Genomic DNA, 13,334 nt, shown 5'->3' with positions numbered 1-13,334 from the left:
CTGCACCACCCGGGCGGACCTCTGGGCCATCCAGGAGGCCAGAGGGCAACCGCTGGAAAGCAATTCCCCGGGAACTAGGAGGAGGGGTTTCCTGCCCGCCCACACGTTCCAGAATGTTCTCTGACCACGGGAGAAGGAGAAGGGGTCGCATCGGTTGGGTGTCATGCGCAGCCCATGACAAACGCGTCCTGCCCTCCGGGCTCCCGTGCAGTGGAGGTGGGTGGGCACCAGCGGTGGACGCAGGGGCGAGCACAGCGCCCACGGGCTCCAGGTTTGGTCGGTGCGGGGCTAAGGGTGAGGTCAGAGGCTTGCAGGCAGTCCTGCAGTGTGAACTCAGGGCATCTTGGATGGTTCTGTTCAGGTGAGACCAAAGGGAAGCAGGGTGGGCCTCGATCTGGATGCCTGGAGAGCTTAGCAGCAGGAGGCAGGTGGCCTTGGGACGAGGCAACCACCACCAGATGGCCGCAGACTCTGCAGAGGACACAGGCTGCCGACACCTTGACTTTGGACTTCTCGCCTCCCAAACTGTGAGATAGTAAGTTCCTGGTGTTTCAGCCCTCCAGGCTGTGGTGTTTGCTCTAGAAGTCCTGAAAAACTAAGACATCAACAGAACAAAAAAGACCCCTGACCTCCTTTTGCTTATTCTAGTCCAGAGTGCTCATTGCTGAGAAAAATGGCTCATCCTAGGACTTCGCAGAGAAAATACAAAATGCCCTGGGAGCTGGGGGAGAGGCAGTTAGCTCCATGCAGCCTATCCAGTGTGGTTGCAGATGACTTTTTGTGCATGGACTCAGCTGATGGGTACAGATTATATGGAGGAAAAGAGTCTGGTGAGGCGATTCAAGGCGAGGAGACAGCAAAGGAAAATTGCATCGTGTGTGGATGCTGCAAATATTCCGATGCACTTGGAATACAGCACGGAGCAGTATTACTTACAAGCGAGCCCACTGACCGGTGCTTGCTAGCAAGGAGACGGTGATTTAAAGGGCTGTTGACATCTGACTAGCTCTTAACCTCAGCGTTTATCATTGTGATGGAAGGAGCATCGTAAATTCTAGAAGTCGAACTTAAGGGCTCCCTTTGGAAATACGGACGCACCAACTGGAGCCTCGTGGGCTGAGCCCAGAGCCGACCTTGTCGCCGCGGTTAGGGACACCAGCTGTACCGGTGACCTGCCAGGCGAGGGCACAATTGGCCCGTTATGGACTGAAACTCGCTCTTCCAAAGAAAGATCCGGAAAGATCTTGTCTTCCCAGGCTCTTCTGGAAAAGAAGTTGCTAACGAGTGTGAGAAATGATTCAATCTGATTATGTAAAAGCTGCAAACATCTGTTGCATGAGGTGCTTGGAAGAATTTGAGGAGAAAACTGCCTCCCATTCTTGGCCCTAACTCCCCTAACTACTGAGAGATTCTATCCGCTGTTCTTTCTCTTCTGACACACATCAGAGCTTTAGTCTGGGTGTGGCTATCTGGCCACTGAACCAGAACGCTTTAAAAATATTTTCTTCTTTTTTTAGGTCTCAGAAGTATCGCATGCAAATTAAAGAAAATTTGGAATATATGGAAAATCCAATGCCCCACACCCATGTGTACATTTATAGAGAGGTTTATGGGTAGATTATGTAGATTGTAGATGTATATGAGAATATGTGATGTATACTGTATGATATATAACACTCAGGCATATTAGACAAGTAAAATGCATGCATGTATTAGAGACATCTATTTACTAACTATATTCTTTTTTCTGTGAATATACATTTTTATAAAATGGACAGCTTGCATTACATACTCTGTAATCTCATTTTGCTTTCATATATTGTAAGCATTTCTCAAATCATTAAATATTGTTTTTAAATCATGATTTCAAATAGCTGCATAGTCTTTTAAAATATAAATGCACTGTAATTTTCTGAAACAATCCAGTACTCTATCGTGGGATATTCGGGTTGTGGGCTGTTTGCCACTTTTCCATCTTAAAGTAAATATCTTCTTGGAAGAATAACCTTGAATTGGAATTTAGGAGTATAGACATCTGTAATGCAAAATAGCCTTCCAGAATCATTGAACCAGCAGCGGATGAGAGAGCGCCGCAAATATTCTCAGGGTACTTATGAGATTTTGATAAACAAAATATTCCTGCCCTAGTGTTTTCTAGCTTCTTGTCTGGAAACTTCTAACACAGGGAACTAGGAGCCCTGATCTGGGCTCCTGCTCTGCCAGTGCTAATTTTCTGACCTTAGACAAATCTCTTCCCTTTGATGGGCCCTTGTTTTTCCATTTATAAAGTGAAATATTCCTTGAACTTCATACTTGTGAGTCCCACAAACAGAAAACTTCTTGGGTAAGCCATTCCTGATGTTACCCTCTTCAGGACAGTAAATGGCAATAGCTGCTGCGGGCTTACGCGTCACCTCAACATCCCACAAAAACCAAACGAGCTGACTATTATTTTTTCCCCCATTTTACAGAGCGGCAAGAGAGAGTTTGCGATGTTGCCCCAGGGCAGCTCAGCCAATATGTGGTTTTAGTTCTGAGATTTAAGCTTGTCATGTCTGACCCCAGAGCTTGTGTTTTAAGTCACAGAGCTAGCCATGTAACGGAGGATTCTTTCCCAACCTCTTGCTCTGGCAATACCCAATTAAAATGCAGCGTGTACAGGCGGCCTGAGACCTGTGATCACAATGAAAATACAAGGTCGTGTTTTTCCATGTTGTCTCTTCTTTCTCCCTTCCTCCTTTTCCCCCTGCAGTCTTGTGGTGTGTTTTAGCCCTGGCTCTGATGCTAACGTGGGCATTTCCCATAACCTCTCAGAGCTTCTGTTTCCTCATTTGTGAAAGGAAGGCACACCCTTTCTTTTTCCCACCAGATTCAGGGAACTGGAAAAGCTGACTGTGAGGAAACGTGTCTTTCTCTCCATCCACTTCTGTGTGTACACAGCCAGTATCTTGGTGAATGTTACTGGAGCCTGAGGTAACAAGCATGGTACCGTCGTTGGGCAGGCCCAGCACGTTGAGATGAGGCCTCGTCTCCTGCTGGGTGAGTGCTTGGCGCGGGTAGATCGTCGCCCCCCTGCTACTCTTGCCTTAACGGCTGCCTCCTCGATCTCCACCCAGCATCCGGTCTCCACAGGGGCCGCCCTAGGGGAATCGGCCCGCCTCTCCCGCCTCACCAGAACCCAACCCACAACTTCCCCTTATCTTCTGCCCCAGCCCCCGTATACCCCCCGCCAGAATGATAACCTCACCTCTGCCCCTTTACCTAGCAACAGCCTCCAACAACCAATCGGAGGTCGCCTTCAGCTTAAGCCAATCCGCACCCCACACGTCGCCCCTTACCCTCATACGTCACCCCCAACCGTCCCCAGCCAATCAGCGGCCTCCCCTCACATACATTGCCTTATTTGGCTCAGCCCTGCTACCGCCAGCCCCTAGCCTATATAAGCGCTTGTCTTCCTCAATAAAGCAGACGCGTTGCCACCACTCTCCGACTCTGCAGCATTCTTCGCGCCGCTGTGCGAACGCCCTTGACACCGCCCGCTGTCCGCCGTGCGCCCTCAGTTGGCACCCAACGTGGGGCGGGTAAGGACCCCCATCCCCTCCCGGGCCTAACAGCCCGCCGGAGAGGGCTCTTCCGTCCGCCCTTAGCGGACCCCTCGACCAGCCCCGTACAGGCTCGGTCTCTTCCGCCCGGCACTCTGCGTGGGCCCCTTATCGCCCCCCCCTCAGGAGGGCTCTGGCGCACTGCAGCTCGGGCCACTCGGGCCCAGCCGCCCTAGAGGCATCCGATAAAGTCCCTGCTGTCCCTCCACCTTACCCCCGCCTCGCTCCATAACTTGGCGGACCCCATGCCTGTTCCCCTCCCACCGCAGCCATTCCTTCGTTGCTTCCTCCTCGTCACCTTTCTGTTTGTCGTCCCCCTCTCTGCTTTCTGCCTTGCCGACACGGCTCCTAGGGACTGGAGCCTTGGCCAAAGAATCCTCTTAGCCGTTGCCTTTCTCCTTCTCATCCTCGCTCTGGTCTCCCTTATCGTCCTGTTCCTCAAAAGGCCTCTCCCTTTTTTCCCCTCCCTCTCTCTCGCCATGGGGGCCTCTCTCTCTCACAAGCAAGCACCCCAGGTCCGCGCCCTGGCGGCCCTGCTTGACTTCCATCAATGCAAGGTCTCTGTCCAACAGCTGCAGTCCTTTTGGGACCTCCTGCTTCCCTTTAATCCCTGGCTTGCTACCGCTAACCTCTGGGACCCTGATACCTACCGAATTCTCGTCGACCGCGTCGCCGCGGCTATACAGCACGAGAATAAACACTTTCCCCGGGCCTCATTCCCGCCCTCATTACGCTCCAGTCCTGCCTCCAGGGGGCTCGCCCCGCCGAGACCTATTTTACAGAGGAGGAGGAGGACAACGCTCCTGCCGCGTCTAATTCCGATTTTGCCTCGGCATGCGCTCAAATGGACCCGCCACCGCAGCCGAGGCCAACAAGGAGGGAGCGCCGCCGCCTGAGGGCCCTGCAACACCAGATGAACCAGCTCTCCCTGGGTGCGACGGATCCAGAGGAAACGAGGAACCTACTTCGTCTGTACCGCGCAGCTAAACGCGCTCACCCCGCCCCTCACCCAAACCTCTCTGCTCTTCTCCTCTCCATGCTCTCGTTCCTCCTCACAACCCCGACGGTGCTCTCCAATCCATAACATCAACCTTTCAATTGGTCTCCTTTTTTATAATCTGGAAAGCACCAGTCTCCTCCCCATCACCTTCAGTCCCAGTCGGCCCAAATAAGGTTCTAAACCCTCCCCCTCGGCCTAACCCTGCACCCGCTTCGCACGGCACACCGGTTCCTTCTAGCAACGGCACACTTAGCAACAGCACACCCGTTACTCCTGACCGCCTACCCTCCCTGGACCTAAGCCACCCGCTTATATCCCTTATCAATGCCTCATTTTACTCCCTCAACTCCTCCAACCCCAACCTCACCCAAGGCTGCTGGCTCTGTCACTCCTCCACGCTCCCCTACTAAAACCACGACCAAAACGCCAAAAACCGGCCCATCGCCCGCAGCCTAAGAGGACCGTGCCACCGATTTGATTCTGTCCCCCTGTCAGCCCTTGCCCTATCCCACTGCCCCTTACCCCGCTCCTCCCGCCTACCAGCCGGCAGAGGCCGTCTGCCCATTGCCATGGCAGCCCCCTTTTCTTCTAAACTAAAAAACAAGGGTGAGATGAGGTAACAAGCATGCTACCATCGTTGGGCGGGCCCAGCACGCTGAGATGAGGCCTCGTCTCCTGCTGGGTGAGTGCTTGGCGCGGGTAGATTGTCGCCCCCCTGCTACTCTTGCCCCTAACGGCTGCCTCCTCGATCTCCACCCAGCATCCGGTCTCCACAGGGGCCGCCCTAGGGGAATCGGCCTGCCTCTCCCGCGCCTCACCAGAACCCAACCCACAACTTCCCCTTATCTTCTGCCCCAGCCCCCGTATACCCCCCGCCAGAATGATAACCTCGCCTCTGCCCCTTTACCTAGCAACAGCCTCCAACAACCAATCGCAGGTCGCCTTCAGCTTAAGCCAATCCGCACCCCACACGTCGCCCCTTACCCTCGTACCTCACCCCCAACCGTCCCCAGCCAATCAGCGGCCTCCCCTCACATACATTGCCTTATTTGGCTCAGCCCTGCTACCGCCAGCGCCCTAGCCTATATAAGCGCTTGTCTTCCTCAATAAAGCAGACGCGTTGCCACCACTCTCCGTCTCCGCAGCATTCTTCGCGCCGCTGTGCGTCCGCCCTTGACACCGCCCGCTGTCCGCCGTGCGCCCTCAGGAGCCGTACCGTTTCTCAATTTTGCCCCATTAAGCTGTCTGTGTTTTAGTGATGTCACTGCTTTCAGAACACTTCCATAACTTCAAAACTGCAAAAGAAAGAAGAAAGGCACTCCAACAGGTTCATCCTGGCTGGGTTCTGAGTCTTGCCCGCAGTGTGGGGCAAGGCTTCTGTTTCTACCTTTCTGAAGCAATAAAGAACAGCTCTTTCTTTGGACCAGGAAGACGAGATGAATGGGTCGGTGGTAAGAAGACTTGCTGGCCTGCGGGTGGGGCCCCGTGAGGGCTGGAAAGTAGAGGGTCCTGGACCGAGAAGGAGGAGAGTTGGGTTCCAGCCCTTGCTTCCTCCCGGGGGCACGTGCTGCTGGGCGGTTGGGTGCCACCTGTGAGCCTCCGTTTCCTCACCTATAAAATTAGGGAGTCCCAAGCTGGACCAAGGGTTTTCAAACTGATCTGCAGCCCCTTGCCCGGGGAGCCAAGGCGGAAGTTCCGGGGCTCACCATCTGAGTCAGCCAGGAGAGGCTCTGTTCAGCCGCCTGCTTATGGAACTGAGCTCTGCAGTGCTTTCGTTGGAAAAGAGGCTCCTCTGCTTAAAACAGGAAAAGTAGGGCTTGCAGTGAATTTCTGGTTCCCAGGCCAGAGTCCTCCCCAGGATGTCGGTTGGGTGCGTTTCCTGGAGGCGGCTAATTCTCTGGTATCATCAGCCTCTGGGCTCAGCAGCTTCTCCAGAAGGCAGCCCCTGAGACAGGACACTCACTTTCATTTTGCTCACTTAGGCAGGGCCATTTGGCTCTTCCCAGCTCCCGCTGCCATACTTCCCTGGGATTATGCTGACAATCCAAACCCACCAGGGTGTGGAGAAGAACAAAGGGCTTCCTTTTTTTTAAAGATTTATTTATTTATTTTTTTATTTCTCCCCTCCCCGCCCCCCCCCCCCCCCCCCCCGTGTCTGTTCTCTGTGTCTATTTGCTGCGTCTTCTTTGTCCGGTTCTGTTGTTGTCAGTGGCATGGGAATCTGTGTTTCTTTTTGTTGCGTCATCTTGTTGTGTCAGCTCTCCGTGTGTGCAGCACCATTCCTGGGCAGGCTGCACTTTCTTTCGCGCTGGGCGGCTCTCCTTACGGGGTGCACTCCTTGCGCGTGGGGCTTCCCTACGTGGGGGACACCCCTGCATGGCAGGGCACTCCTTGCACGCATCAGCACTGTGCATGGGCCAGCTCCACATGGGTCAAGGAGGCCCGGGGTTTGAACTGTGGACCTCCTGTGTGGTAGACGGACGCCCTACCCACTGGGCCAAGTCCGCCGGCAGGGCTTCCTTTTTAACAGGGCCCACCCTTGGTAGAAATCAGTGGGGCTTGTAGATCGAAGGACATTTCTTCTGCTATGGGGACTTCGGAGAATGTGCAAGCAAAGCTCCCACGTGGTGAGCTTCAGTGGAGGGGTACCGGCAGGCCAAGTGCAAGGTTGCCAAACACAACTGGGAGACCTTATCCTCTGGGGTCTGGTCCTGGGGGTGGATACAGGCCTCTGATGTTCATGCCTGGCTGGGGTGGAACAGGTGGCACGCTGGCGCTCTTTTGTGCAGGAGTCTGGTGCACTGGGAGGAAGAGACGGATGGGGACAAATGGCTGTGGTTGTCTGCCTGGTAGGACGCCACCCAACTTCCCCTGGAGAAGATAGGAATAGTTACCACTGGTCAGATGAGGCGTCACAACAAGGATCACGTAGTCCTATTGGGGGTTTGGGTACCCTGCCCATCAACAGGCCATTATTTGATGAGAAAACACATGCAGACATTCTCCCAAGAAAGTCTTTCCTGTACTGAGCCTTTAGCAACATGCCTCACACGTGCAATGACTTGTTCAGAGTTAGTCCTCTCCTTTCTGCTCTCCACAAAGACAGGCACCCTAAGTCTCTTATGTACCCTGCATCCCAAATGCTCAGCACGGTGCTTGGCACAAGTGAATCCTGGTTGAATGACCAGTTGCCAGGATTCCCCCGTTGCACGATCATTTTCCAAGATCTGACAATATTGACTTTGAGTCTTTTTCTTCTTCTTCTTCTTTATTTTCTTTTAAATGTTACATTAAAAAAATATGAGGTCCCCATATACCCCCCACCTCACCCACATCAACAAAACTCTTCCATCAGTGTGACACATTCACATACATTCTGGAGCACTGCAGCAGCACATGGACAGTGGTCCACACTGTAGTCCACACTCTCCCCCAGTCCACCCAGTGGGCCATGACAGGACACACAGTGTCCAGCATCTGTCCCTGCAGCACCACCTAGGACAACTCCAAGTCCTGACTTTATTCATCCCTCTCTCTCCCATTGCCACTGCCTTACTAAAGCACACAGCGTCCCCTCTGCCTGCTTGTCTCCTAACTGCACCTCCTGTCTCCCCGACTCTGCCTTAAACCCATGCCATAGCCTGCAGCCCTAGTGAACTCCCCAAAGCGCTCCCTTCGGGCCTTTGTTAATTTCCTCAGTAGAGACCTTCAGGGGCTCCCCACTGCTTAAGGAAGGAGATCCGCCCTTCTTGTGGGCCCTTGGCCCCCTCCTCCCCGCTCCCTGTATCTGTCCCGTGCTCTCTTCTGGTCCCATGTGCATGCCTGGCTTCCTTGCCTCTGTGCTCTGCCTCACTCCACAACCACTGCCTGGAAAGGACTTACTTAGCACAGCCTCTAAGCCTGGATGTGCAAATCCTCCCCATTTTGGGATATTACGATGTCATTTGAGTCTTCCTAAATCTCTGAGTCCGTGCTCCTTAAAGACTTGGTCTTACAAGGTGATCCTTGTAAGAAGGATTCCAGGTTGGAATTAGTTTGGGGGGCGCTGCGTGCGCCTCTTCCTTTTGTAGATCCACAGCGCACGCCGTCCCAGTGGAGGCTCGGAGGCAGGCGCTGAAGGAGCCTATCTCACTTTGCTGAACTGAGCGCTGCTCACGTTTATTTGACAGCAGAGCTCTTTCCCGTCATCATACCTATTAACATAGTGCAGGGTGTTTCTGAAACACTTCTTAGAGAGTTAGCAGTAAAGTTGTCCTTCATCCTTTTTTATTGAAGATCCTAAGTCTCAGATAAAATTGGGTAAGCTACGGGAAAGGGGCTTTGACCTAGTTTTCTTTCCTTACTATCCTGTGATGAATTACAGTATTTGTCCCCCAATGAGGACTTTTGCATTGATTTTCATGTTCCCTGTGTCAAAAGTTACCAATGTAATCCAATATAGTTAAAGCTGCAGTTTATTGAAAGGGAAACAGCCAGAGCAGGAAGAGCTCAAACTGGAGAAGTCTGTAGCAGCTGCTTACAAAGCCTTGAGGACTTCCAAGCGGGAAGTTACGAGGATTGGTTGGTGTTTAAGTTTTTCATTAAGAGGAGGGTCCCGACCAGCAAGACGGTCGTGGAGTGAGGAGCTCCTGGAGTCAGCTCCTGCTCCAGGGCAGTTAGCAAACACCCAGCGCTCTCTGGAGCTAGCTGAGGCACCTGTTTGGGGGCTCCAGGAGGCCAGAAGAGCATCCTGCCACATCCTTGAAGGAGTGGAAGGAGGAGGCCGCCCATCTGCAGAGAGGACTCGTACGTAGAGGCCCCGGAAGCGGGTGCCATCCTCCACTGGAGGCACAAGCCGCCTCGGGAGCTGTTCCGCGGCTGGAATTGGAAGCTCCATTTCCCAAAAACGGGGGAGGGGATGGTTGGGCACCAACTTCAGCTGCTGATGAGGAAATTCAGTGGGCAAAGTATAATCCTGAGAAAGGCTAAGGTTTGAGCCTGTCCAGGTCAGAAAGAGGCCGGGAGCCGCCATCTGAACTCTGTGCCTGACACAAGGGGAAGCAGGGTGGACTGAGGATCCCAGTGCTGGTGGGGACTGGCTTCTTCCCATCCAGGTCAGATTGCAGCTCTAGCCTAGGCCCCAGGACCATCTCCGGCAGGGAGGAAGCTGCGGGGCCCTGCACCAGCCTCGCCGGGAAATTACTGGTCAAGCCACTAGGCGGGTGATCATCCCACTCTGGCGACACGAGCCGCCCCAGGAGCTGCTCTGTGACGGGAATTGGAAGCTCCATTTCCCAGAAACGGGAGGAGATGGTTGGCTGCCAATTTTGGCTACTGAGTGAGACTCAGCTGGCTAAGACATAACCCTGGGAACAGCTGGGGTGTGAACCAGCCCAAGTCAGAAAGAGGCCAGTGGCCGGGGAAGCCAGGCTGACTGAGACTCTCAGTGTCGGCAGGAACCAGTTTCTTTCACACAGATCAGCCTGCAGCCCTAGCCTAGGCTTCAGTCCCACCTCTAGCAGGGAGGAGGCTGAGGAACCCTACGCCAGCTATACAGGTAACTGCAGGGAACTTTGGCTGGCATAGACTGAAAATCAGAAGTCTACCAGGGCACCTGCGGTCATCTTGGACCTGCACTGCATAGATTGCTGCCCACACCTGCAGCTCCATCCCTACCCCAGGTAGGGGAGAAAGGGATGCGAAGCTTCATCAGTCTCTCTGGGCAAATATAGTCTAGGTTTGCACATGGATTGCCTCCACAGCTCACAGCACCAACTACATGCTTGGCCTCCACAGCTCACAGCACCAACTACATGCTTGGCTCCTACTGGATAACCAGCAAGGTAGAAATGATAGGAAGCCCTAAACTAGAGAGGAAAACAACTGCACCCAGAAAAAGTACTCTAGTTAGCCAGATGTGAAGACACCAACAAAAAATTAAATCCACACCAAGAAACAGGAAGGTATGGCCCAGTAAAAGGAAGAAGGTAAGCCTCCAGATGACATAAATGGGTTGAGACAAGTAATTATAGATGTTCAAACAAAACTCCTTTATAAATTCAATGAGATTAATAAATACATTAGGGATATTAAGAAGACATTGGATGAGCACAAAGAAGAATTTGAAAGCATACATAGAAAAATAGCAGATCTTATGGGAACGAATGGTGCAATAGGTGTCCCAGAAGGAGAAGAGAAGAGAAAAGGGGCTGAAGGAATATTTGAAGAAATAACAGTAGAAAATTTCCCAACCCTATTGAAGATATCACTGTCAAGAAGCACAACATACTCCCATCTGAAAAAATCCAAATAGACCAACTCTGAGACACATACTCATCAGAATGTCAAAGACCAAAGACAAAGAGAATTTTGAGAGCAGCAAGAGGAAAGCAATGCATAACATATAAGGAATACCCAATAAGATAAGTGCAGATTTCTCACCAGAAACCATGGAGGCAAGAAGACAGTGGTCTGATATATTTAAGATACTAAAGAGAAAAACTTCCAACCAACAATCTTATATCCAGCAAGACTGTCTTTCAAAAATGAGGGAAAAATTAGAATATTCACAGATAAACAGAAACTGAGAGAATTTCTAAGCAAGAGACCAGATTTTCAGGAAATACTAAAGGGTATGCTAGAGCCTGAAAAGAAAAGACAGAGAGAGAAGCCTGGAAGAGAGTCTAGAAATGAAGATTGTATCAATAAAAGTAACTAAAAGTATCAAAAGAGTGGTGAAAATAAAATATGACAGATAAAACTCAAATAGTCAGGAATAAACTTAACCAATGATGTAAAGCACTTGTATTCAGAAAACTGCAACTCAATGTTAAAACAAATCTAAAAAGCCCTAAATAACTGGAAGAACATTCCATGCTCATGGATTTGAAGACTAAATAGCATTAGGATGTCAATTCTACTCAAATTGATATACAGATTTAATGCAATCCCGATAAAAACTCCACCGGCATTAAAGAAAAAATTGAAAACATGATCATTAAATTTATTTGGAAGGGTAAGGAGTCCTAAATAGCGAGAAACATCATAAAAAGGAAAAAAGAATCCTCATCTCCAGACTTTAAATCATAATACCTACCTATAGTGGTAAAAACAACATGGTACTGACCTAAAGACAGACACAATAGACCAATGGAACCAAACTGATGGTTCAGAAACAGACCCTCACAGGTATGGTCAAGTGATTTTTGACTAGCCTGTCAAGGTCACACAGCTCAGGCAGAACAATCCATTCAACAAATGGTGCTGAAAGAAATGGATATCCATAGCTGAAAGAAGAAAAGAGGACCCTTATCTCACACCTTATCCAAAAACTAAAGCAAAATGGATAAAAAAAAACTAAAAAAAGCAAGAAGCATAAAACTTTTGGAAGAAATTATTGGAAAATATCTTCAAGACCTGGTGATAGGTGGCGGATTCTTAAAGGAGATAAAAGAAGGACTGAGTGGACTACTGATGTTTAATGTATGTAGAAGTTTTAATTAGCTTTGCTGTAAAATTGTGGAAATATATAGAGTGGACAGTAACACACAGTGAGTAACAGCTAGTTTATAAATGGGGATGTGACTGAAAATGGTAGTCTAGTTATATAAATGCCAATTGATAGAATACTTGAGAATAATCTAGGAACTGGATAGCACAGTAAACCAAGAGGTGGGTGAGAATTGTGGTTGATGGTACAGATGCAAGAGTGTCCTTTGTTAGCTAGAACAAATGTATATCACTACTGCGGGGTGTTGGGAATGTGGAGAAACATGGGAGAAATACAGCTGGAGTGACCTATGGATTGTGTTTAGTAGTAATAATATAATATTCTTGCATCTATGCAAAAGATATACTATGTTGATACTGAGGCAGTATGGAAAATGTGAGCCAAATGTACACTATGGACATAGCAATAATCAGATGATATTATTCTATCTGTAGCAAAGACACACCACATTGTGGTGTGTTGATGGAGGGGTTTTGTTTGGGAATTCTGCACATGTGCATGATCATTTTATGAGTCTACAACTTCTGTCATAAAAAAATATATTTAAAAAATAATGATAGGATGAGTTGGGGGAAAAACACACCAAATGTAAGAAAAGAACTATGATTAGTAGTAAGATTTTGACAATGTTCTTTTATAGTTTGTAACAAACATCTCATGACAATGCAAGGTGTTGGTGGAGGGTTGATGTATGGGACCCCTGTATGATGTCATGCATGCTAGCTTTGTAAGTTCACAACTTTTACTATACACTTAACAGTTTATGTCTGTTCATATATAAATGATATAAAGATAACAATAATCGGATTGGTTAGGGGAAAATACTTTGTTTAGTAGTAATATTTTGACAATGCTCTTTAATCAGTTAAAAAGCTTTAAAAACTGCAAGTTATTGGTGGTAGGGTGGGATGTTATATATGTTTGTTTGATGTAAGTTCACAACTATTATACATTTATTGTTGATATATGTTTATGTATGACTGATATATTTCAATAAATTAAAAAAAAAAAGGAGGTCCCACACAATGAGGAACAGATGCACATTGGTTAGTGTGATATACGTAAGTATTTTTATTGATTTATTTATTTTATTTATTTCTCCCCCCACCCCCCAGTTGTCTGCTCTCTGTGTCTATTTGCTGCCTATTCTTCTTTGTCTGCTTCTGTTGTTGTCAGCGGCACGGGAATCTGTGTTTCTTTTTGTTGCATCATCCTGTTGTGTCAGTTCTCCATGTGTGTGGTG

General features: G+C 49.5%; 1 long non-coding RNA gene across 1 annotated transcript; it reads left to right on the top strand.

Annotated features, from left to right (window-relative positions):
* The first annotated feature begins 3,477 nt into the window (after positions 1-3,477).
* On the top strand, positions 3,478-5,731 carry LOC139438058 (uncharacterized). Its single transcript, XR_011647946.1, has 2 exons — positions 3,478-3,581; positions 4,465-5,731. It is a non-coding gene; the product is annotated as an uncharacterized lncRNA (long non-coding RNA).
* Positions 5,732-13,334: the final 7,603 nt, after the last annotated feature.

This window comes from Dasypus novemcinctus, chromosome 3, assembly GCF_030445035.2.
Source record: "Dasypus novemcinctus isolate mDasNov1 chromosome 3, mDasNov1.1.hap2, whole genome shotgun sequence".
Classification (NCBI taxonomy): Eukaryota; Metazoa; Chordata; class Mammalia; order Cingulata; family Dasypodidae; genus Dasypus; species Dasypus novemcinctus.
Note: the sequence above shows the minus strand (reverse complement) of the source record. Positions and strands in the feature narration are given on the sequence as shown.